Raw genomic sequence first — 26,312 nt, forward strand, 5'->3', positions numbered from 1 at the left:
CTTCCTATATGAATTCTAACAAAAACGGATAGCTTATATTCTGCAGGATCATTTTTGACTATGGTTTTGCAGGAGAATTTCCTGCCTAGGTCAAACCCTATGATGACCCACTCTTAAAGCATCATGTTTTCATCCTTCAAAGTACTTAGAGTTGTAACTTGTATGCGATTATTCTCTGTATCTTGCGCTCATTGAATGTAAGTTTGATGAGAGTAGAGGCCAAATACACTTCTGTTCAACACTGAATTTCGGACACAGGGCTGGTGTAAGGAAGCCCTCAGGAAAAGGTTTGTTGCAGGAGTGAAGTTTTCTAATGAAAGCCTTTTATACCATCCCTTCCCACCTCAGGAAATTGCACTAAATTTCAACCTGTGTGAAGAATTTTCTCTAAGAGAGAGAGGATAATATAATCTAGTGGTTTGGGTTTTGATGATAGCATTATTCAGGAATATGGCTTAGAAAATCCACAAGAATGGACACATCACACGCCCCTTAGATTGTCCCTTCAATTACCAGGTGTCTCTGGTAAGTTTCGGCAGCTCCTGGCCCATGGGAATTTATAGTTACATTTTCTGAAGATAAAATGCTTGAACTGTAACTCGTTGAAGAAAAAGAAAATCGGTACCGACATGAAAATGGAAGAATGCACTTTTTTTTTTCTGTAAGTATTCAGAGGTCGGGACTGCACGCTTGCCTGGATGGAGAGCCGTGTCCCTTCCCTGGAGGACAGTGTGGCACACTGAAATGGGATGGCACTTCCGGGTCACTCAATGCTAAGTTCAAGTTCCACCCTGCCACTTCATCTGTGAGGCGTCGGGCAGAATTTCCCGCCTAAGACCCAGATTTGTTCGTTGTAAGTGATCCCTGAAACGTCTCGGAATTGTTGTAGAGATATGTGATAATGAATGAGAAGTCTCCAGCACGTGGTGGGGTAATAAATAGAATTTGTGTTTTTTTAATGAATGTTCTTTCGGAGATCATCTAGGTAATCTCACTGACTAACACCCTTCAGCTTCACCAAAGGTACAACGAATGCATCTGGAACCAAGAGGACTTCTGGGGTCAATAATGTGCTAATGATAGTTTCCAGAAGTTTCCACAATACTGTCACATAGTAGAGCTCAATCGATAGTTGCTAAATTAAGAGTGAATGAGTAAATCAATAAATCCGGACCTGCAAATCTCTTGATTTTCCTTCCCTGTGGCTGGAATAAAACCCCAGGGCCAACAAACGAAGTTCATTTAACCTTTACATTATTTTGCTCCATCTCTGGGCTTAAATCTTGAGATCTGGGTTTTTGAATGGTCTGGAAGGTTAGTGAATTTACAAGTGTTTTAAAAGCCAAATGTATCTCATCTCTTTTTTTTGCCGACGTATAGCACATCTTAAAACAGTCTCTCTCTGTGATGAGGCTAGAATAACACACCATCAGGTTTATTTGCCTGCAAATTGAGTATTTTAATGGAAAGAAAAATATTATTTATTTTTACAACATATTTTCTGGTAAATCTTTCTATTCCTGGAAGCTAGCAGGCATTCAGTGAACCTGGTGACTAAATGAATGAGGCCCTTCTATTTTACTTCTCTTAGAACCAACCTTCATTGTGTTAGAGCCTAGGTGTCCCTTACTGCATACTTCCTTCAGTGAGTAACACTGGAATATTCAAAATGTCCTTTATGAGGGGTCTATGTTTCATTGAGAAGTAAACAGTTCTCTTTTTGTTTGGAAAACAGATTTAGATTTTAATAACCAGCACTCTCCCATCTGCTTCGGCTATGAATCGTACATACAATTTATCATCATGACAGGATGATGCCAGGTTAGAATCACTGAGCAGGAACAGTGTCTGGAGTCCATTCCCTTCTGGAAAAGTCACTGGGTCCTTTCTCACTCCTTGCAGACCACTTAGGTGGTTTGGAGAGCCACACCGTGAGACAAAGGAGGGCAGGTACTCCAAACACGTTCAGAAGCAGTATGCCTATTTGAGAGAAAGATACAGCTAAGTGGAAAATAATGCAATTATTCCAGTATAGCAATTCTTAAGTCTTCAAGCAATTACCCTAATAATCTGTAAGCAGCTCAAACAAAGGCAATGATCCAAGCTTCAGATATGAAAGGCTCGAAATAAAAAGATATGGGGGGGGGGTAAAAATGAGTGCGCCATTATTTGCAAATCTTTGAAAAGAAACAAGAGTGGATGAAAACACGTTGAGTTTTAGATCCCGACTGGATAGTCCGTGAAAAAATAATAGATCCTGAGTAGGCTGTTCCTAAAAGAGTGACTTTGTACCTTTAAGAAGAGCGGGCTGGCGTGACCCAAGGACATCACATCGGGTGTTTTGAAATTCTCCTCCAGACTGGAGAGTGCAGAAAACCATCCTGCTGTGCTCACACCTGCAGTTGTTACCATTTGCTTACTAATGGTGATAAAATATGGGATGCGCTGTTGCTTTTTTCTCAAAAAACAATCTACTTTGCCTAAATCTTGTAGAAGATTGTGAACACCACCGCGGAGACAAAGAAAAGCTGACTAGCTCTTTCGTAGATGAATACAGTGGTTCTCAGTTTTGTGGAACAATTTCCCCGTCGATCTTGCAAGCGGGAATCTACTAGTAGAAGTCTGCTCCCCTCTGGGCATTCTACACGATTTGTACTTTTTAAGTCCAGTTTTGGACACGTCACGGCGCAGGATAAGACGCTGGGCGTCTGGTCACCGAACCCCTCCATTTCCCCTGAAAGTGTGACTGCCCCCCCCCCCCACAGCCTCCTGATAGGACGGCAAAGCCCAAACCCGGCTGTTGATGGCAGGCAGATCAGTGCGTGCACAGCTACAGAGTGAGTCTCCCTGATTTGTAAACATGTCTCACAGACCTTTCTTGCCAACACTGTCTTGTCTCACTCCCTTTCGAACGAGAGCCAGAGCCCCAGATGGAAAAGGCAGTGTGGCGCAGTGGTCAGCAGCTTGGTTCTGTAGTGGGCCCCAGTTTCAATCAGAGCCCTGCCTCTCGGGGTGAAGGGTCCTCCTCCAATAGGAGGTGCCTCGTGGGGTTTGGGAGTGTTGATGGGGTGAGTGTGCGAAGAGCAGCCGGAACATACTACGTGGGCAGGATGAGTGTTGCCCTTGGGCTCTGGCGTGGGCCTCGTGCATCCTAGAGGAGACTCACAGAGGGGGAAACTGAGGCCCGGAGAAGGGAAGTGATTTGTTGCTGTCATGTTGGCCTAGCCAGGGTGGAGACCCAGGGCTCCCAGCTACTGTCCTGAGCTCTCTCTACTCTCACTGCTTCTCTTTCTTTATTTTCTTTTTTTTTTTTTTAATGTTTATGTATTCATTTTGAGAGAGAGAGAGAGAGTGTGCGTGTGGGGAAAAGGCAGAGAGAGAAGGAGAGAGAGAATCCCAAGCAGGCTCCACGCTGTCAGCATAGGGTCCGACACGGGGCTGGATCCCGTGACCCCTGAGATCACGACCTGAGCCAAAAGCAAGAGTCAGACACCGAATGAGCCACCCAGACGTCCCCTCTCTTTCTTTCTTTTTAAAGTATTAAACTTCCTCATTATTAATACAGAGAGCAAAATCTAATTTTCAAGGGGGCTTTTTAAAATCCCAGGACAGGGGTGCCTGGGTGGCGCAGTCGGTTAAGCGTCCGACTTCAGCCAGGTCACGATCTCGCGGTCCGTGAGTTCGAGCCCCGCGTCAGGCTCTGGGCTGATGGCTCAGAGCCTGGAGCCTGTTTCCGATTCTGTGTCTCCCTCTCTCTCTGCCCCTCCCCCGTTCATGCTCTGTCTCTCTCTGTCCCAAAAATAAATAAACGTTGGGGAAAAAAAATTAAAAAAAATAAAATAAAATCCCAGGACACACCCACATTAGCAAGATCTTATTTACTTTAAAGATAAAGTTTAGCAGGTAAGCCACTTTATATATTTTGTTTTCCAGCTACAGGTTGATATGGTCATTAAAGTCATTATCAAGATCTTCTGTAGTGAGATCTAGAGTCCGTGTGAACCATTAAATGCTACACGATGCCATAAGCACTCCCGGTGAGCCGTCCTGGTAGAGAAGTCGCGAGAGAAAGCTTACTTTATCCCCGTCCACCTAAACGATGACATCTCATCATAAACGTCTGAGAAGCGTTCATCACACCGTAGGAGCTGAGAAATGGGATGGCAAGGATATTTAAGGAATAGCGGCTTTAAAAGGAGACACTTGGCGTTTCTTAGATTTCAGCGTCATACATTTTCTTCTGTTGTCACAACAGTAAGAAAAGGATTTCAACCATATAGAAATAACAGACACTGCTTATGGTACCTAAAATGTCTCCGTAAAAGTGACTTCGCATCTAAGAAGCCCGACCTCGAGGATTTATGCTGAATCTGACCTTGCAATGACAGCAAACTCTATCTTTTAATTTTTTTTTTTAACGCTTATTCATTTTTGAGAGACGGAGAGAGACAGAGCATGAGTAGGGGTGGGGCAGAGAGAGAAGGAGACACAGAATCTGAAGCAGGCTCCAGGCTCCGAACTGTCAGCACAGAGCCCGAACAGGGCTCCAACCCACGAACTGTGAGACATGACCTGAGCTGAAGTCAACTGCTTAACACACTGAGCCACCCAGGCTCAGTGTCGCAATGACAGCAAACTCTTTAAGGACTATTTTAGTTACAGGAGCTATATTCACTCCAATATTTGTATGATGTTTGGTAGTTTTTATTAGCAGATACAAAATCTTATTTTCTATTTCCTGGCTGCATCAAAATGAATAAAATATTCTTAGGTTACATCCATGAATGATTATTTCCTATAATCATACTTTCTTTTAGACGCTTTTCCTATATTTTTCCACAGAATGGTAAACATGCACACTTAATCCAGGCAGCTGCAAGTTAGCATGGAAAAAATGTTCTATGCATTTGCTACGTAGATGTTTATCTCCCCTTCCACGCCCAGTCAGGATAGAAAAAAGAAATTACAATAAATCTACCCATTTCTAATAACTTCCTCCTACAATTGCTCTGCTGGATTACATTGTTTCTTTCCACTGACGAGAAAAACCGGCTGAATAAGTCAAGGTGGGTCTCTGAACGTGGGTGTGCAATCCCCAGAGGGGAGTGTGTGTTAGACTTTGTACACAGAGGCCAGACTGGTGGGAAATTGGAAATTAGATTTATGAGAAACTGATGTTGATTCTTAACTGTTCTCAATTTACAGTCCATTGTTTTCAGGGAGTATCTGTTTCTCGCAGGCGGAGGAGAGAATCCAAACTGAGGTTCTGTAGAGAGGTGGGAAGCCCTAGGCTGGCATGATTTCAAGACGCGCGCTCCAGTGCGGGATTCGTAGGCACAGGGTTGAGACTGGCCTCTTTCCACCGTGGCACAGAGGGACGTTGTCAGACCTTTCGGAAGCCAAGGGGGTAGCGACTGGGCAAATGTTTCAGGACGCCGGAGCTACAAGGAAAAACTAACAGCTGGGTCTGAGTAAAACGGTCCTCCCCCAGCCTTCTGGTGGTTTCTAGGTACCAGAGGGAAGGCCCATAACAGAGTTATTGTGTTTCTCTAACCCAGGGAAGGAAATCCAACACTCTCTGGCATTCACCCTCTGAACAGGCTTCATTTTATTCCCAGGGAAACACACTGAAATTTCAGCATAGGCAAGATGACTGTTTCTGATGCAGAAGCATCGAGAATCTCCCTAAGAGAGCGTAACTCTTCATCAGGGTTGTTTATCCACACCGGGAGCCGCCGAGGGCCATGCTGCTCTCTTGGTGCCATTTGGTCTGCTCTGACGCCTTTCTGGACAGGAAGTCCTTAAGATTAAAGATTGTATTTTTATGGGCTCATGCCTGCCTTCCCCAGGCTGTGAACTGAAAAGAAAGAACCGGAAGCCAGATTCTAGAAAGCATATTTACAATCACTTGCGTGCGGGTCAGGATGAAAAATAGGAGGAAATCAAGGTGGGGTAACAGAAGGAAGAAGCGCTAAGAAGAAACCAGCAAAGCGGTTGGAAAATTGGAAATAAAAGTATTTCTGTGTTGACGGAGAACCTTCCCCCTTGAGGTCTGTATTCCATTTATAATTAAAAGGAACTTGATAAAGAACGTAGGATAGATCTCGAGACACCGCCAGGCTTCGTAAGAGATCGCATCTCACTCTCTGTCACAAAGGACCTTTTATGTGGCCCCAAAACAATATCTCGGCAAGTGGAAGCAAGGAACTGTTTGAAGAAAATAAAACTTCACGTGAGCATAGCAGTGAGGGGGCCATTTATTCTCGTTCAATTGCCTTTACGTTAGGGCTCATGCTACAGGTGTTTAAATGGAACACATTTTGAAAACCTAGTGTCTTCAGACAAATCCAGTAGGAGACTTACGGTCCTGCACCTCATGGGTGTGACACTTGGGTTTGTATTTTCACACATCCGGTCACGGTAAGCACGTCGTGGCATTGTAATAGCATATGGGGTACCGCGTGCGATTCAATCATGCTTAAAAAAATGCTTTAGCTTCTCAGCAGAAATAGTTGTTACTACAATAGGCAATTCGTATTTATTGCCCAGGCACGTCGTTTTTGTAATTTTGTTTTTAAATTTTTTTTTTAACATTTTATTTTATTTTTTGAGAGACAGAGAGACAGAGCATGAGCAGGGAAGGGTCAGAGAGAGAGAGGGAGACACAGAATCTAAAGCAGGCTCTAGGCTCTGAGCTGTCAGCACAGAGCCCCATGGGGGGCTTGAAACCGGGAGCTGTGAGATCATGACCTGAGCCAAAGTCAGATGCTTGACCAACTGAGCCACCCAGGCGCCCCTGGTTGCAGCGGATTTAAATGGGAAATTGCTGTGGTGCTGACGCTTTGGGCTCCACAGCGTGGCTGTAGGTGTCGGCGCGGGAGGCAGTTAGGCATCGAGGGCAATGCGTTCGCCGGCCTTCCCTTGGAGTAAAGTCCTTCGCACTGTCCGCCTGGTATTTCTGCCTGAAGCTCTTCTGTTGTAGACCCCTCTCCCAATACTCTCCTATTAGCAGGCATCAGACCACTCAAGTCATTTGGGACTGTGCACTATGGTAAAAAAAAAAAAAAAAAAAAAAAAGTCTAAATAGTTGTCTTAGAGGTTCCCGTTGGATCATGTGTGTTTCTCAGACACAGGAGATTATTTTTATCCATTTCAGGTGCACGGCTTCAATTCTGTAATACGAAAATAGATCGTCCTTGTGCAGATTTCCTCGGACACCCTGAAGGCAGCTTCCTTCCAGCTTGTAAAAGCCAATTTCGCACTTATCTGACAGGACTAAATATGCCTGCTTTCCTGTTATTTTCCTCCTTTTTGTCTTTATATAGATAATATTTTGTAAACAAAAGGTGGACGTTTTCTGCCAGGGACTGAGAAATCCAGTTGGTTGGGACCAGGAGATGTGGCCGTGGGATGGTGGGTGTGCACAGCACTGGCTCCCTGACCCTGTGCTCTGCAGGTTGGTGCTCTCTGGGCCCAGGTGGACCCACTGCTGGACGAGCCTTTGTCTTGATACATCCAAGGAAAGGAAGGTCCTCGCCGTTCACGCACGTATCTGCGGAAATGTGAATGGGGTCCACGGCGAGTTACAAATCCCGGAGCTTTTTGGAGCCTCATCCGTGAATGTTCTTCCTATCATCCTCTGTGTCCGCTGATGGGGAAGAACATGGATGCGGGAATTGAAGGAATAGTTCTCCTTACGGATATTTTCTATTCTTTCTTATGCCCCTTTGTGTATACTTTCTCTTCCTTTCAATTTTTTTTAATGTTTATTTTTGAGAGAGAAAGATAAAGTGTAAACGGGGGCTGAGAGAGATTGGGAGAGACAGAATCCGAAGCAGGTTCCAGGCTCCGAGCTGTCAGCACAGAGCCCTTCGCGGGGCTCGAACTCACGAACTGCGAGATCATGACCCGAACCGAAGTCGGATGCTTAACTGACTGGGCCACCCGGGCGCCCATCCTTGTGTATGCTTTCTATTCTTCCTTAATCTCCTCATGTATGCTTTCTGTTTTCCCTCTCATCTCCTTATGTATACTTTGTATTTTACATCGCAGTTTTTTTTTTTCCTTTGAGAAAGAGAAAACAAGTGATCGCTTGTTACCTTTAGTGCCTTCCCCATGATTCTTCTGCAAAGCCAAGCTCATTAGCAGACTGGTGACAGGCACAGGAAGCAAGCAAAGCGCCTGGCAGGCTAGGCCCTGATGACCACTCCTTCCGCGAAATCTGTCACCGCGTTAACTGAGTTCTCACAGGTATCGATATGTGTATGTATGTGGTGTGCCAGGAAACTGTGAATCTACACCCAGGATCTTAGACTGTTGCCAGGGCCACAAAAAAAAAAAAAAAAAAAAAAAAAAGCCACCAAAAAACAACAACAAGAAAAAAAAAAACCAAACACGCACAACAACCCAAAAAAAACCTAAAAAACAAAACAAAACAAACAAAAAGACCCAGCAATAAAAGGCATGTGGAATTTTGTTTACCTGAATGTAGTAAATTAACAGAGGGATAACCAACAACGGCAACAAAATTATGCACACTGATGAAAATTGTGATCCTCCCCAGCAGCTTTGTTGACACTTAATAGTTAAGTCCATTTGCTTTTAAGGGCAAAGTTCCCAGCCCCGGAGCGTCCCACGACAGGCCCGCGTGGCAGCTTGTGGACAAGTGCGGGGAGGACGCACGAGCCTGAGGAGTCTACTGAAGAGTCTTCTGAAGCTGTTTGTACCCTGACTTCTGCCCCCCCCCAACTCCCGTCCCGGGGCACCCGTGTGGCTCTGCTCCAGGCCCCGCTGCCTGTCCCCTCCAAGCTGCTTGCTGTTCACAGAGTAGAAGCCAGGCGCATACTGGTTTCTGTGACTTCAAGAGACAGAGGCTGCAAATACTTTTCCAAAGCGGGACCCAGATGGGCTTGGAGTGGGGCTGGCTCTCAGGATGGTGTCCGTCCAGGGGCGACTTTCATTGCCTCTTGTCCTTTTGCATCTTTGCCACCCATCAGTCCCCCTTTACTTCCACTTACTATCAACACACTGGTGGCATCGGGCTTGGAGCGCGGAGGCAGACTTGTATGTATGTATACATTTATATTCATCCGAAGGGATTTCATTATGATACTAAAAAGAATTATTTCGTCATGTTTTATGTGCACACACATATATGTGTATGTGTAGGGTATCCATACATACTCATATATGCATATAGCATATCCGGGAAAGAGAAGATTTAAAGCGGAGACTTGTTTTTGCAACAAACGGCTCTTTATATGGTAGCCTCATCGCCAATGGGAGGAGTTTGAAATTATTTCCTTATTGTAACAAATGTGAGTTGTGCATGGTTGTACGGGTCTAGCAGACTGTTAGAGCGGCGGTTATGAGCTCTGTGTATATGGGTTCACGGGGCAGGGTTGTAAGGGGCAGGGATGCGCTCAGACGCGCTGACACTTGGAGAGACCCAGCCACGGTAGCCCACGAGACATTCTCTGCACGTTCCTTCCTCGCTCGAGCCTTTGAGGTTCACGTCCAGTCCCGCTAACCTGGACCCGCTGTCTCGTCTTCCGGACTGTTGGCCCCTCGCCCAGCCAGCTCTTTATGGGTCTCCATCAAAAGTCACTCTTCCCTCACACTGCCCCCCGGTTGTAGTCATCCTTTGGTTAGATGAGACATCTTCCTAATGTTCCCACCAAAGCTCTTTCCAACATCTCTTACTTGTCTGTCGTTCTGGGACACTCCCTTCGTCGCTGGCATCCCGGCAACAGCTGGCGGTCCACCCAGGCGTGTGGCATGAAAGATAGATGCTAGCGGGGACTTCACGAAGACGGGGGCTCCAGTATCAAGAATGAGCCCTCCTGAAGGAAGCGGTGGCTGTCGTGTGATGGGCTCTGAGGCTCACCTCCCACGCCCCTCCTTTCGAAGGCGAGGCACCAGCCCCCCAGCTGCTGGCCTGCTGAGGCTCCCACTCATTGCTTCCCAGCCTCTTCCCTTCCCAGGGCGGCCATCGTCTGTCACGGTGACGAGCATTTACGACAGAGAAAGAAACATCCCTCGTGGATCGACAGAGAAAGAAGTGCATCCCTCGTAGATCTGGAGGGCAGGAGTCTGGGATCCCACATCAGCAGGGCCCTGCTCCCCCTGAAGGTGCTGGGGGAGATGCCTCCATGGCATCATCCAGCTTCTGGTGGCCCCGGATGCTTCTTGGCTTGTGTATAGCATGATGAATTTTTATAAACGTCTACATTCGTGTAATCACTACCCAGGTGAAGACACACTAGGGTAAACACACGTGGCTTAGAACCTTCATCTGCCCCTCCAGTCAGCACCTCTACGTCGGCGTCCCCGTGATTCTGACCTCCATGCCCTCCCTATCTTTTACTCTGATCCTTCAGGGCTAATCACGCTACCATTGAACTCCTGAATGTACATTATCTATTACAATGAAGTATAATTGAAAAAAAAAAAAACCACCTCTGTGAAATAGTCAAGAAAAAGAGCAAATAAGGCCCATGTTCAATTGCAGGTCTACTACTCGCTCGTGAATTTCGGTAAGTAACTGATCATAGACCAAAAAGCTAATAGAAGGTGAAAGCTAGACAACAAACTTACTGAAGGCGTTCAGAAGGATTATTTTCTAGATCGGATCTTCCTTGTATATATAGGGCCTTGAATGTCAAGGTGAGTTAGAAGGTGTTTAGGGAGTCAATAAGATTACGATTGTGGTGCCTAACCAGCACTGTTCCAGGTGTAATGTCACACAGCTTTCAGGGCTGAGTGCTGATATCCTCCCTGTCTTATAGGGGAAAAAGCAGAAACACAGAGCCATTAAGTAATTTGTCCAACGTGGCCAAGCTAGTACCCGATGCATCCTGGATTTTAACCCAGAGCTTGTTCTCAAGGGCACGGCACTATCTTTGTATCTTTTCCATTCCATGTCATTGCAAAAATAGATAAACATATATGATTGAAGAAAAATAAAGATATTCAATCAAGGTTGAAATATAATTTTTTTAGCCTAAATTGATTTTGATTTCCTCCTATCATTGGCATCTAGATTTGAAGAAACTGTTGTTTCGCTGAATCATGAATGTACCTTTTAGCCTTCCTGATCAATGTCAAGCAGTTAAGAGTCCTAGAAATAGATGACAAGATAACATCTCAGGATCAGGGCTGCAGTTAACTGTCAAGCAGGCCCACAGAACTCAGGGAATCCTGGTGAATCTTCTGGATCCTCAAGAGACCATCCCAGAAGCCTGGGAAACAGCTGATGTGCAGGTGACCTTACAAGGGGTCCAGGCGGAGGCTCATGAAAGATGGTTTCCTTAGATGATGTCAAGATGCCGTGCTAAGTCAACTCCATCTGTTTCCAATACGCAGTCTATTCATCGCTACCCACGTCCTTTTGACTTACGACCTTGCCTTTGCTTCCCGCTGAACTGGACCTCTCCCTCGACCTGGATATCTTACTGTCTCAACCCAAACACCATGGCTAGTGAATAGCCATTAATGTGTCTTCTCAATTTGTATGACCACATACGAAAGTTTCACAAGTATAGGCCTTGCCTCTGAAACGATTTTCCTCAAATGAAATATCTCTCGACACAAATAATTTCTGTGTGTTCGGGGTGAGGATGAGGCCCCTGATCCGTCCCCAAACATCAGAGCAAATCAGAAATAGTAGGAAGCTAGGTCGGCGCAGTTTTCCGTCTATACATGATACCCATTTCAACTAAAGCTTCTAAAATCGTGCAAGCCACTTACTGGGGATCAATTGCCCAACTTGCTGCTTGTTAATTACTCCTGTGGCTCTGACTTACACAGTGAAAATTCATATTTGAAGGAGAGTATGCCACTCTGTCTATCTCTCTCTCTCTCTCAAAAATAAATAAACATTAAAAACAAATTTTAAAAAGGAGGGCGCCTGCGTGGCTCAGTCAGTTAAATGTCCAACTTCGGCTCGGGTCATGATGTCAAGATTCATGGGTTCAAGCCCCGTGTCAGGCGCTGTGCTGACAGCTCCGAGCCTGGAACCTGCTTCAGGTTCTGTGTATCCCTCTCTTTCTGCCCCTCCCGGACTCTCTCTCTCTCTCTCTCTCTCAAAAATATGTAAATATTTTAAAAAAAAATTAAAGGAGAGCACGCCAGAGCCGGAGGATAAACACGGATTCTGGCGGGTTCTTTTATTTTTATTTTTTTCTAATCAATGGAATGTTTATTCTTCTCTCTACTCACACACACCCACACAAATACACACACAGTATATATTTGGTAACTCCTAAAATGAACACCTGAATTGCTAGTGAACTTAAGGTGTCCCCCTCCCCCAAATTCAGATGCTGAAGTTCTCACCCCCAAATGTGATGGTGTTAGTACGTGGGAACTTTGAGAGATGCTTAAGTCATGAGGGTGGAGCCTCCTGAGAATATCAGTGCCTTGTCAGGACCCCACAGAGCTCCGCGTGCCCTTCCCTCCCACCAGGTGAGGACACAGTGAGAAGTCTGCATGGGACCCAGGAGACAGCCCTCATGCTCTGTGCTGACCCTGGTCTGGACTTCAGAGCCCTTATGCTCTGTGCGAGGTAATTTCTGTCGTGTATGAGCTACCCGGTCTGTGGTATTTTGTTGTAGCCACCCTGATTAGGACACGAATCATGCCTAGGAAGTGACAAAGTACAGTATTTGCACTAAAAGCATCTGATACAGAATTCAGAGAGGATCAAAATCAAGGGGAACCTAGAATTTGAGTTTGCCCTTGAAGAATGAGTAGGATCTGTGTGGACAGTAAAGGAAGCAGTCAGCTATTTTAGTATGAAGCCACATGAACACAGGTGGGAGTGTGGTTTTTGTTGGGAAGAATGAGGCTAACTCAAAACAGAGAGCGAGAGAGAAAGCTTTGCTAGGGTGATTTACGTTGGATAAAGTTGGATTTGTAATTTGGGGCCAAATTATTTTTTTCAAACAATTAAAAATGTTAAATAATTAAATAATCATTTAATTTTATTTAAATAACTTCTATTTAAATATTTCACTTAAATACTTTTTATTTAAATATTTTATTTAAATAAATTTAAAAATTGTTAAATAACTAAACATTTAAATATTTATTTTGAGACACACACACACACACACACACACACACACACTCACTGGGGGAGGGGCAGAGAGAGAGAGAATCCCAAGCAGGCTCCACACTGTCAGCACAGAGCCCCATGTGGGGCTTGAATCCATGAAACCGTGAGATCTTGACCTGAGCCCAAACCAAGAGTTGGATGCTTAACCGACTGAGCCACCCGTGCAAATTTGGGGGCAAATTATAAAAGAACTGAGGTTTTTAATGTCAGATAAATACCGAAACGTTGAAATTCAGAATGGAGGAATGGCTTTATGAAAGCCATAGTTTGTGTGGCTCAGCTACGTGACAGAGACTAAATTTAGGCAGAGATCACCTTGACTACTATTGAAATAAAGGAGCAAATCGGAGTGGCATGAAACTATGAAGAGAGAGATCGATCATGGAAATACTGTGGAATAATAAATGTTAAGGAAGAGACCAAACAGAAGGATGAATGTGATGGGCCCCAAGACATTAGGTCTCCGGATTGGGCATGTTACTGGCAAAAGGAAGAAATAAGGGGCAGGAAGCTGGATGGCTTGAGAGGTGGTGAATTTAGGCTTGTACATATTCATTCTGACATCCACGTCGTCACATGCTGTATGTGTGTCCTCGGGGATGGGAAATATTGGCAGCCAAGTTACAGATGTCATGACAGTTTGAAAAGGACAGCTGTCTGGGAGTGTGGGGTGGGCTCCAAAATCCTGCCAGAAGGCAAAGAAAGGCCTCCCTGAATTTGACGAAATTTCATTAGTTCCTAATTATGTGCAAATCACAGTATGAAGACCACAGATCCCTTCTCTTGAATTGATCACAAGGGGAAATGATGCCCGCTGTCAGAGTTGTGACAATGTGGTGAGCGCTTTCACCGTGAGCCCTGGAGGAAGAAGCAGGAAGGGAAGCTGGGCAGCGGCTGGCTGAGTGTTGGCAAAGGAGGTGGCTAGAGGCAGAGGCTCGCAGGGGAGGGAGGCAGCCCACGAGCTCGGGTGGTAGTGGTTCTAGGACATATTTTACGAGGAGGGGATAATAGGGACGCCTGGGTGGCTCCACTGGTTAAGCGTCCAAATCTTGGTTTCGGCTCAGGTCATGATCTCACAGTCCATGAGATGGAGCCCTGAATCGAGCTCTGAGCTGGGGATTCTCTCCCTCTCTCCCTGCCCCTTCCCTACTCTCCCTCTCTCTCAAAATAAATAAACATTAAAAAAAAAAAAAAGAAGGAGGGGATGACAGATGCAAAGACTAAAGCCAAGAAACAGCTTCTTGATTTGTATAAATAATTGGCAAATCACCTGTAGCATCCGACAAATTAATTCACAAAAACTAGTGGCTAGGTCATGGGAAGGTGAGGCTGAAGAATGACAATGGTTTGTCTGCCGTACAAGGGGCTGTAGATTTCAGTTTGTAGGTGATAAGGAGTCATGGAAAATCTTGTAGCCCTGGGGGCGATTTGATCATTTTTAGGTTCTAGAATGACCAGTTTGGTGTTGCTGTAGATGATGAAGTGGATGGGGCGTCACCACAAGACTGTGAGGAATCCAATGTGTATAACTCCTGGAGAGAGATGAGAAGATTTCAACTAAAAATGTTGAGGAAGGACAGGAGGGGTTGGATTTTAAGTAAATGTATGGTGTAGAATGGAGAGAATCGATGTCTGCGAAGATTCAAAGAGAAGACATAAGTCAGCCCTTGGATCGTCAGGTTGTGCTCAGTGGTAGGACAGGACATAGAGAAGCAGCATATTTTTTTTTTTAATTTTTTTCAACGTTTATTTATTTATTTGGGACAGAGAGAGACAGAGTATGAACGGCGGAAGGGCAGAGAGAGAGGGAGACACAGAATCGGAAACAGGCTCCAGGCTCTGAGTCATCAGCCCAGAGCCGGACGCGGGGCTCGAACTCACGGGCCGCGAGATCGTGACCTGGCTGAAGTCGGACGCTTAACCGACTGCGCCACCCAGGCGCCCCGAGAAGCAGCCTATTTAAGGGATTAGGGTCAACATGGGGACATCAGTGGTGGGTATGCTGAATTTGAGGTAGAGGTTAGGCAATGTCAGTGTTCCCCCCAGAGTCCTATGTTGAAATCCAACCCCTAATGTGATGGTATTTGGAGTAAGGGACTCCGGACACGATCAGGCCCTGAAGGTGGGGCTCTCACGAATGGGATTAGCGCCCTTATAAAAGAGACCCCAGAGAGCTCCCTCTGCCCTTCTGCCATGTGAACCAGGAAGTGGGCTCTCACCAGATACCGAATCTGTAGCACCTGGCCGTCGGATTTCCTGGGCTTCGGAACTGAGGGCAATAGGTATTTGTTGTCTCTCCCTCCTGTTACCGCCCAGATGGATTAACGCGAGGTGACAAGCTGGAGAAGTCTGAAAGGCAAATTTATATGTTGGTCTGGAGCTTAGCTGAGATGTCCGGCTGGAGATGATGTCTTAGAAGTCATCAGTACGAAGATGATTCCCACTTAGTGAATCTGCTTAGGCATCGCCCGAGAGGGGAAGAGACACTGTGTTGTCTTGACCCGCATTCCTTGATTATCACCCTCAGCCCAGCATGCCCCGAGGTAACACATTCCCTTTAGATGTCTATATCATTTCCTGTTTGTTTTGTGTGTTGTTTGTTTCTAATACAAACACCAATTTATATCATTGCAACCAGAGTAACGGCTGCAAGAATTTATCCTCTTAATGTCCATCTTAGCTTTTTAACTGCATTCTTTCTGGGTCTGGGCCAGTCTCACAGATTTGGTGAAAGCTGGTCGCACCCCCGCTGATGGCTTCACCAGGTGGGAGTTTCTGCCCAGAAGGAAAAGGAGAGTCCTCTGGGAGGCAGAAAGAAGGAAGCTCCTTTTTAAGCACACACGATTCATTCACTTTGCATGAACTCACTCAGCACCTGTAGCAACTTGCAGAGTGAGAGTTGTTCTCCAAGTTTTTGGATGAGAAAAACCGGCTTCCTGTCATTTGGGATTGCAGAGCTGATAAGGACTGTCGCCGGAGTTCATTCCAGAATTGCCTCTCACCCTTTCAGGACTCGGTTTCGTATCTTCTGCCTTTCCCCAGACTTCTGCCCTGTGAGTTTTAACCGAGCTGAGCTGTGTCCCATAACCCTCTTCCAGGTCAGAGACAGGCTGTGAGTTGGGGCACATCCAGGGTGGGATTTAGAGAGAGCGTAGGCTGTGGTCTCCACTCCACTTGTTATGGTGTGGGATGGGGTCTGGGGGCCTCTGGGAGGGCCGTGGGGCTCCTCTGAGACACTGGTTACCCTGCAAAGGCAACCCTGGCCCTTGCCTCTTTCCTTTCTGACACGTGGGTTCATTTTCGAGACACAGCATCGGAATCGTTTACTTCTGGAAGAAATCACTTGCTCTTAAAAAATGCACTTACTCTATTAAAAAAGATAATACATACCCACAGAGCAACATCTAAATAGTACAAAAGGAAATACGGTGAGAAGTAATGATTGCCTTTGTCCTTGCTAATTTAGGTGTCCACACTTTCCAGGCTGATAAATCATTTCAGACTTTTTCCTTCCTTTTCTAACTCTTCAAGTTAGATCCTTACCTAATGTATTTTTATTCTTTATTATGGTTAATATAAATACTCAAAGCAGTACCTTTTCTCTGGCTTTAGACATGACAATATTTTAGCTGTGTAATATTAAATTATGTTATATTTAATGCTTCAATTTAGTATTTTATTTCCTATTTACATTATAACATAAGCTATTAACTACTAAGCTATTTGAGATGTATAATATCTTAATTGTTACTGTTTTCTAGAGCCTAAGGTTTTTTACATCTTCTGTTATCAATAGTTATTTAAGATAGAAACCTTTAAAATCTTAAGTGGACAGATTTTTTATTGTTTTATTTGTTTTTTTTTTTGCTGTTTATTTATTTTTGAGAGAATGCGAGAGAGAGAGAGAAAGAGTGAGGGAGACAGTGTGAGCAAGGGAGAGACAGAGAGAGAGGAAGACACAGAATCCGAAGCAGGCTCCAGGCTCTGAGCTGTCAGCTCAGAGCCCAATGCAGGGCTCGAACTCATGAACCACGAGATCATGACCTGAGCCAAGGTCAGATGTTAACCAACTGATCCACTCGGGTGCCCCATTCTGCTTTTTAAAAAGCACTTTTTATTATATTATGATTAGAAAATACTGTTTTGTTTCAGTAACCCTGCTGGTGAGGCACCTTGGGATTCTGGATGTTGGACACAACACAATTAGTGATTGGCTGTTGTACTCGGCCGGGTCTTCAGTAGGGGTGGGTGGTGCTTTCCCTCCAGGGAGCAAAGGGTTAAGAATCATCTACTTAAGACTTAAGACTTGCTTAGGGCAAGATATGGCAAAATTTGTAACGCTGTAAGTTTACTTTCTTTGTGACAGACCAAAAGATAAATGCTTTTAATTTTTTTCAACGTTTATTTATTTGTGAGAGAGAGACAGAGAGAAAGAACATGAGCAGGGGAGGGGCAGAGAGAGAGAGGGAGACACAGAATCGGAAGCAGGCTCTGAGCTGTCAGCACAGAGCCTGTCTCGGGGCTCGAACCCATGAACCGTGAGATCGTGACCTGAGCTGGAGTCGGATGCTTAACCAACCGAGCCACCCAGGCGGTCCGATCATATTATTTTTTATTGATCTTACAATAATCATGTGTCACCCACATTCTGGGTGGGTAGACATTCTAAGACATGCCATCTCAGTAAGTCTTGTTGAATTATGGAAAGTTTATGGAGCCTCCTTTTGTCAGGGTTGGGACACTAATTATTCATATGTTGGATTTCCTTTGCCTGCCATTATCCATGATTAATAATCATTTTCTCTCTAATCCCATTAATACTTAGTTCATTTCCATCTCATTTTCCTTAAGTTATACTTACCATGGCCTTTGTTATGTTTCCATAAAATGTCTACTTTATATTTTTATGCCTCCGATATGGCCTTCATCTCCAAGAGAGTCCTTTGTCATTTCCCACTTATTTCCTGGTCTTTGATAGATCAAGTTTCAACTTTTCGTGTTTTCCTGGCGGATCTTCCCTGACTTTTTATATTACCGCACGGAACTTTTGTTTTATAGAAGCAATTTCGTGATCTAGTTTTATTTGATTTATTTGCTTTTTTGAGCATGTGTGTGGCTATAAATTTGGTCGTACTTTTTTTTACCCGTTTGTGCCCTTGTCTTCTGATGAGTGTTTGCTTCGTTCTTTTTTTTCTTCTAGTTGTGTGGTTCTGCACAGGCCCTTCCTCCACACCTCCCCCCTCCCTCTTCGCCTTACCCGTTTTCACCTTTGCATGAGATGAGTCCCAGGAACTCCTCTTATAAAATAGGATTCTGTGGGCGAACCAGTTCATTTCGCAGAAGCACGGGCTGAAAGACTGCCCGCAATGCAGAGACCCTTCCCTCCACTCTGCCCCGACTGCACAGGGCTTCCTGGGAACGTGGTGCGTGTGATTCCCCACTCAGCCCCCGGCCAGCTGAACCGCAGATCCACACAGATCCCAGTAAACTTCACCACCAGCCCCTTCCCATGGCCCTAAATCAGGTGTGGATGGGACAGTTACTTGGAAAAACTAGTGATTTCCTGGCTGAATCTGAAGTCTGCAGCCACAGACATCATTTCTCTACATTTGCGTTCCTCTCCCCCTGCCTCCCCCCCCGCCATTTGACCTTCATTGTGTTTAGCAGCCTTTTCTCACATATTACTGGTTCTTCAGGTGTTACTATTTTCTTTCTTTTTAATTTTTTTTAACATTTATTCATATCGGAGAAACAGAGAGAAACAGCACAAATGAGCAGGGGAGGGGCAGAGAGAGAGAGGGAGACAGAATCGGAAGCAGGCTCCAGGCTCCCAGGTGTCAGCACAGAGCCCAACGGGGGGTTCGAACTCATGGACCTCGAGATCATGACCTGAGCTGAAGTCAGACGCTCAACTGAATGAGCCACCCAGGTGCCCCATTCTTTGACAGGTGTTGCTATTTTCTATAAAAATGGAATGTGTGTTTATTTTTGTAATCCTCCTCATTGCTTTGGGTGATTATGACAGGAGAAGAGGGAAATACTGTCCTGTTGTTTGTCTTGCAAATTAGAAGCAAAAATGAGCCTTAAGCCAATTAATTAATAAGGCGTATGTTCCATATTAAGAGATAAGAAGGACAAGGACATTCTTTCTCTTCCTAATAATCACACAATTTATTAACGTGGCCAATAGATGCAATTACGAATAGAAAACTAACCCAAAGCAGGCAACAGAGGATTGATTTTTTTTTTTAATTTTTTTTCAACGTTTTTTATTTATTTTTGGGACAGAGAGAGACAGAGCATGAACGGGGAAGGGGCAGAGAGAGAGGGAGACACAGAATCGGAAACAGGCTCCAGGCTCCGAGCCATCAGCCCAGAGCCTGACGCGGGGCTCGAACTCACGGACCGTGAGATCGTGACCTGGCTGAAGTCGGACGCTTAACCGACTGCGCCACCCAGGCGCCCCGAGGATTGATTTTTTTAACGTTTATTTATTTTGAGAGAGAGAGAGTGAGCGAGCAGAGAAGGGTCAGAGAGAGAGAGGGAGAACCCCAAGCAGCCTCTGCACTGTCAGCAGGGCTCGAACTCAGGAACCACTCACGAACCGTGAGATCCTGACCTGAGCCGATACCAAGAGTCAGACACCTGACCGACTGAGCCACCCAGGTGCCCCCAAAGGATTGCTCCCTGAAGAGACAATAAGATTTGGGGAATTTGGACAAAGGGAAAGTCATGGCGGGGGGAGGGATAGTGGTTGTGCCTGAAAATTACCTCCCTGTGTTCTGCTTCTCTGATCGAGAAGGCTTGTCAGAAGCAAGGAGAAACCACGCTCTCCCCCACCTCTGCTCCCTGCTCTCCCTCTGCAGATGGTGAAAGAGAATCCCCCTTTGAGGGAAAAGGGTAGAGCAGCGTTGCTTCCCCAACAGTGCCTGCCCCCCAAAAATCGCCTGGGAAGTTCATTACCGCACACTCAGAAGCTGCAGAGAAGACCGGGACCCGTGTTTCTCACCAGGGCCCTTCGGAATGTGAGCAAGCAGGCAATTTTGGAAATCCCTAGAGCGGTGCACACGGCACTCTCCTGGATGCCGGAGGGGCTGTTCTGCCCTGGCCACTAACTAGGTGTAGGGTTTGGATGCGGTTCAATGTATCCGAGCCTCAAGTTTCTTGTCTATAAAAGGAGGGAACTGGGCTTGGTGGCTGAAAGCTCTTCCAACTTTAATATTCCACGGTTCTCTAAAATACACAGGGCTGGTATAAAACTCTATAAGTCCCTTATAAAATGGCAAGAGAAAGAGAAGACAAATGGGAACAGAGGACCGAGGAAGGAAATGAGAGGGCGTCTCCCTCGCACACGAAAAGATTGGAATGAAGCCGTTTCTCCTGCTATGTTTAAACGAAAACACAAACTTCTAGGAGCGGAGCTTCAGCTGGACCCAAGTTCAGTTAAGATTTCAGTGTTAAGTGACGGGCCAGAAGCAAAAGACGCGCAACGATTTGTCTGATTTGGGACTCTTCCTTTACAGAACACGAGTTTTCTCCAAAGAAACCCCCAAAGCGCCAACAAGGTGTTCTCTCTCTTCTCCGTGTAAAAACATTGCTCTCCCCCTAAGCGAAACCCCAAGATTTCCCCCCCGTGGTTGCTTTTTTAGTAAGAATGGCCATTTTCTTCCCTTAGGACTTTGACCCACAGGTCCCTTCTAGGGTGGGCAAATGCATCTCAAAGATGGCCTTAAGAGACACTGGTTTTCCTGCCCCCCCCCCGGCCCCCCCAGGACTTGGATCCCTCCAGGTGTTACAGGACAAACACACACTTCGCCACTGCTCTTGTCCCTAATAATGGTATTATTAAGATCCCCAAGCACATTTGATATTGTTCTCCCCGAGTCTGGGGAGTGCCATTCATTTACTGACACAAGCACCGCAAAGGGACCGCATCTTGCTTTGTTTGAAGGACCCGGGTGCCCTTAATATTTTTATTTGTAGAGACACAGGGTCTCCTTGAAAGCAGGGGAGGGCAGGGAGCCGCGGAGAAGAAAACAGCCCCGGGTCTGGCTGCCGATTGCCTTTTTTATTCACTTGAAAAGCCTGTGGGTGATTGATTTGTGACTGGATACAGCTGTTGCCTCTTCTCCCGCCCGGACCCCGGAGCCCGTGCCCGCCAAGCGCTGCTGACATCCCGCGGCACGCTCAGAAAGTGGCGATTATGATGTGGATGCTAATTGGTTCGCTCCACCACATTTTCCTTGGAAGTGTGGCCGACTTGCAATTTTCAATGGCCAGGGGGGACGGGAACAGCGTGCGCGAGACTTCCTGCTTTGCTGAATTGTTTCCAAAGTGCTCCTGGATCAAACGCGGGCTAATCCCGGAAGCAGGGGCTGGCGGAAGGCGGCCGAGGGTTGAGAAGGCTCGGGTGGCCCTGGCTTGCTGTCGGTGCAAGAGCTGAGGGCGACAGACAGGCTGGACGAGGCCCGGCCACCCAGCCTCGGTGGTGGAATGCAGGCCTCTGAGCGACTCCGATCAGGACAGACTTGCAGGGGAATTTCACTTCTGGAGAACTCAGTCTTCTGCAAGTGCCTTGAGCCTTCCCGAAATGAGCCCACGGAGCGTGAGCAATCCCAGCTACCGGGCCAACTGTGCCTTATCCCAGAGGATAAGCCTGTGCCGACCGTGGTGGCCTTCAAAGCTGTAGGTAGCAACCCGCGAGGGCAAACTGCGACGCAAGCAGAAAGGGCAGGTGCCTGAGAAAGCCTGAGATTGCTCTTGGATATAGTAGGAGAAAGCGAATGATGCAGGGGAAGACAGTACTATAGCACAGAGAGGTCACTGGGAACACACAGCACAAGACAGATGACCTCCATGTCGTCCTGGTTGAGTGGGTTGCCGCTTTCAGCTGAGTGGGGAGCCCAGAGCCCCACCCGGGGAGGCCGGCGTTGGAGCAGAGCCTTTGGCCATCTTGTTCTGCTCGTGCCCCAACAGCTGAGCCTTTGGCCATCTTGTTCTGCTCGTGCCCCAACAGCTGAGCCTTTGGCCATCTTGTTCTGCTCGTGCCCCAACAGCTGGCTGACTCCTGCTCCCTCTCCTCACCATCCCCGAGAGCTTCCACTTCAGCGCAGCCCCTCTGATTGCTGCTTTGACCTTGGGTAGACCGTCTCCATGGTTGCCAGCCAGCTCTTCCCTCTGGAAGCTTTTCTCCGTCTTCCCTTCGCTGCGGCCCATCCCCATGGGCAGCCCTGACCTTGGCATCTCGGGGCCTCTGCTCGCGGGAAGTTTGCACGAGCGGACCCCGTTCAAGCAGTAAGATGTGGAGGGGTGGATATTAATGACACTGCTTTTCACAAGCGTTACAAACCCGGAGCTTCGGTCAGAAGCGCAGAAGCGAGCAGGCCTCCCTTCTCCGGCCCTGCCGCGGTGCTCGGGGCCCTCCCTGGGAGGGAGCCTAAGACAGTGGACAGATTCAGAATGGGTAGGTGGACCCGGGGGGTTCGAGTCCCAGCTGTGCCCGAGAGCCCCTGTCTAGTCTGACAAACGCGGCCACCTCTCTGGGTCCACTTTTCTCATCAGTGGGTGGTAAGGGTGGGATGAAGCGTGCTAAAAATAACACCATTTGGGGCGTTCATTCCGGGGGAGGGTGGCCCTTGGTGCGTCATAGGTTCTCAAAACTGTATATTTTCCATTAATTCCGTCCTCAAATATCTGAACCCTCCTGTGTGCCAGCAACTGGTCTCGTCACCAAGCATGCAAGAGTGAACAGAGAGATTTCCTCTCTAGCACCTTCCTGTTTTCCTAAGCACCTGCGCCTTTCGGCCACCATGGAGGCCGTGGTGGGAGCACTGTCCTATCTCTGAGAATCCCCCCTGCCCTCCTTGTTGGCTGTTCCTGCCTAGTGGTAAACGGTGTGCTGAGGGAGGCCCTCACTCCACATAGGTGGGTATGTCCTGTTCCAGGATTGCAGAGTGCCGCTGGAGAGCCTCTCGGTCTCTGTCTCTGCCTCTCTGTATACCTGTCGCTTTCTCTAATTCTCTTTCTTATGCACACACATGCACACACGCGTGCACGCACACACACACACACGCACACACTCACCACCTCCCTCCCGACCGGGTCAAATGCGTGCTCCCCGCTGGAGCTTAAACCCTTCTGTGGCCTCTCAAGAGACCCCTACGTGCATTCCCTACAACAGCTGTGAAACAGATTTCCCACAGCCGAGCCCCGGCCTTGACTTCCTTACACCCAGCAGACAACCCCACTCTCTGGGTTTCTCATAAAACTTTCTCACCGAATTCCCCAGGGTCTCAATTTAATCAGGATCCTGTATAGACCCCCGTGCTTCTAAAATCTGTGATGAGACGCATTCCGCTTGTTAGAAAGCTCCCCATCTCCTTTTGTGCGCGTATCTCTAACCTCAAGATTTCTCGGCATCTCTATCCATTTCCTCCTCCACGCCAGGAACTAGGCTCCATGTTGCTTGTTGAGGGGAAGCTTCCTCCCCAGCTCTCCAACGCTGTCTCCTTGGTGCCTTTGAGCTGATGTGTCTCTCATTCATCACTTTCCCATTCCCTTCTCCTCCGCCAGTCTCTGTCCTCCCCAATTTGTCCACATTTTTCCAGTCTTTGTTGACATAATCGAACATCGGAAGCCTACCTTTATTTTACCCAGCTACACAATCGTCTTCCCATTCTTTTTTATCCTTTAACCACCTACACAAACTTCTTGCAAAGTCTTTTCAAGCCAATATATTTTGCCAATGAAGATGTAATTCCTAAACGTATATTTGCATACCTATGTACATCTACATATTTTGTTAACTGAATAACAAGGTATTTTACTAGCATCCATTTTCTTAGCATTTTCTTTTTACTCCTTGTTTTCTATCTTCACCATTGTAATAAAATATTTTTACGCCAGACTATAAACTGGCATTTTTTAGGATTTTTTTTTTTTTTGGTAGGTTTTTCTCCCACCGACCTTCTAAATTTTTTTTTTTCTCAACGTTTACTTATTTATTTTTGGGACAGAGAGAGACAGAGCATGAACGGGGGAGGGGCAGAGAGAGAGGGAGACACAGAATCGGAAACAGGCTCCAGGCTCCGAGCCATCAGCCCAGAGCCCGACGCAGGGCTCGAACTCCCGGACCGCGAGATCGTGACCTGGCTGAAGTCGGACGCTTAACCGATTGCGCCACCCAGGCGCCCCAGCTCCCACCGACCTTCTTATCCACACAGGACTGCTGATCGGTTGTAAATGAAAACGTCTCCCCAGGATGATTCTGTCACATTCTTGGTCTAAGCCAGAGATTGGCAAACTTTTTCTGTAAAGGGCCAGATAGCAAATATTTTCAGCTTTGAGGACCATATGGTTATTGTCGAAACTACTCAACTCTGCCCTGGAGCAGGAAAGCAGCCAGAGACGATATGTAAACAAGCTGGCATGGCTGTGCTCTCATAAAACTGTTTACACACACAGGCACTGGCCTCCAGCCCGGCAGACCCCAGTTCTAACCAAATGCTATCTCATTCCTAGGGACCCTGCTGTCCATCTCCTTGACCGTTTGTAGCAGACTGAACACAGGCACCGCAAAAGATAGCCACATCCTAATCTGGATCCTGCGAATGCTACCTTGTATGTTAAGAGAAAGAGAGAAAGACAGCAGGTCTTTGCAGATGTGATTAAAGATCTTGAGACGGGGGAGGTTTTTCTGAATTATCTAGGTAGATCCCAAACACAGTCCCATTAATCCTTACAAGAGAGAAGCGCAGGGACGTTGGAGGACATGTGCACGCAGAGGAGAAGGCAATGTGGCCGTGGAGGTGAAGACTACGGTCGTGAGGCTACAAAAGAAGAAATGCCAGCGGCCCCCAGAAACCAGAGGAGACAAGAGGCAGAGTCAGCGGCGCCTCCGTGGTCGCCCCGGGAGACCCAGCTTGAACTTCCGGCCTCCAGAACCACAATAGAATACATTTCTTTTGTTCGAAGCCACTAAGTTTGAGGCGATTTGTTAAAGCATCACCAAGAAACGAACAGGCCACGGCCGCCGAGTGACCATGACCTCAGGCGCAGAACATCTTCCTGCCATCAGGTTATACCCTCACGCACCTTCACGAAGAAGAAAGCTTCTTTGTTTTCAGTGAAGTGGCCTTATTGTGGACTTTGGCTTGTAATTTTCCGTTTTTTTCTACCCTGCATCCAGCCATTGCCCTGTCACTTGAGTACCCGTGAGGATATCCAGTCCAAGAGCCAAACTCCTTGGGCAGCATGAGTCCAGTGAAGGGTTTTTTTTCACTTCACCAATACCATGTCTCCGGCTTTACTGGGTGTTATGGATTGAATGTCTGCAGCACCCCATCTCTCCCCCCAATTTATATATAGAAATCTTGGGGCGCCTGGGTGGCGCAGTCGGTTAAGCGTCCGACTTCAGCCAGGTCACGATCTCGCGGTCCGTGAGTTCGAGCCCCGCGTCAGGCTCTGGGCTGACGGCTCGGAGCCTGGAGCCTGTTTCCGATTCTGTGTCTCCCTCTCTCTCTGCCCCTCCCCTGTTCATGCTCTGTCTCTCTCTGTCCCAAAAATAAATAAACGTTGAAAAAAAAAATTAAAAAAAAAAAGAAATCTTAACCCCCAATGTATTGGTGAAATCCTGACCCCAGGATTAGGAGGTGAGGCCTTTGGGAGGTGATCAGGTCATGAATCCTGAACGGGATTAGTACCTTTATGAAAGAGACTCCACAGAGGCCTCCTGCCCCTTCCACCCTGTGGGACACACCAGAACTGCGAGAAATACATTTCTGTTGTGCGTAAGCCACCCAGTCTGCAGGATTTCTGTTACAGCACCCTGAAGGGACTGAGACTGAAACGGGACTGTTTAATACACGTGTGGAATGCGCGATACTTAGAAAGCATTCTGTGCACGCCCTTCCCGAGATCAACTCACTCCTCGCCCTTCGCCCTGCCCTTTCCAGGCAAGGGCCTTCAGCCTTGTTGGACTCAACATCTGTCACAATTACGAAAGCCAAAATCAGTGAGCTGTCCTGGAATCAAACTCTTACTCCTTGTAGGAACTTGGGGCAAATTACTTAATATCTCTGCGCCTCTGTTTTCTGGTCTTTAATTGTGCACGGGGTAGTAACGGTTATGGTGACAATGAAGTGAGGTGACAACGTATAAAATGCGCAGGACAGGATGCGGCCTGTGGTTAACGCTC

The 26,312-nt window shown here is 46.8% G+C and overlaps 1 long non-coding RNA gene across 4 annotated transcripts in view; it reads left to right on the forward strand.

The window, feature by feature from the left end:
* The window catches only part of LOC123384902, a 221,585-nt gene that overhangs the window by 159,016 nt on the left and 36,257 nt on the right, over positions 1-26,312 (forward strand). The window contains exon 4 of one of the 4 annotated variants that reach the window (XR_006596680.1): positions 3,934-4,777. The exons of the other annotated variants lie outside the window; for them this stretch is intronic. This is a non-coding gene — a long non-coding RNA (uncharacterized LOC123384902). Of the gene's footprint in view, positions 1-3,933; positions 4,778-26,312 lie in introns of those variants that run through there. 4 annotated transcript variants of the gene reach the window in all.

The sequence above is a fragment of the Felis catus genome, chromosome A1, assembly GCF_018350175.1.
Source record: "Felis catus isolate Fca126 chromosome A1, F.catus_Fca126_mat1.0, whole genome shotgun sequence".
Lineage (NCBI taxonomy): Eukaryota > Metazoa > Chordata > Mammalia > Carnivora > Felidae > Felis > Felis catus.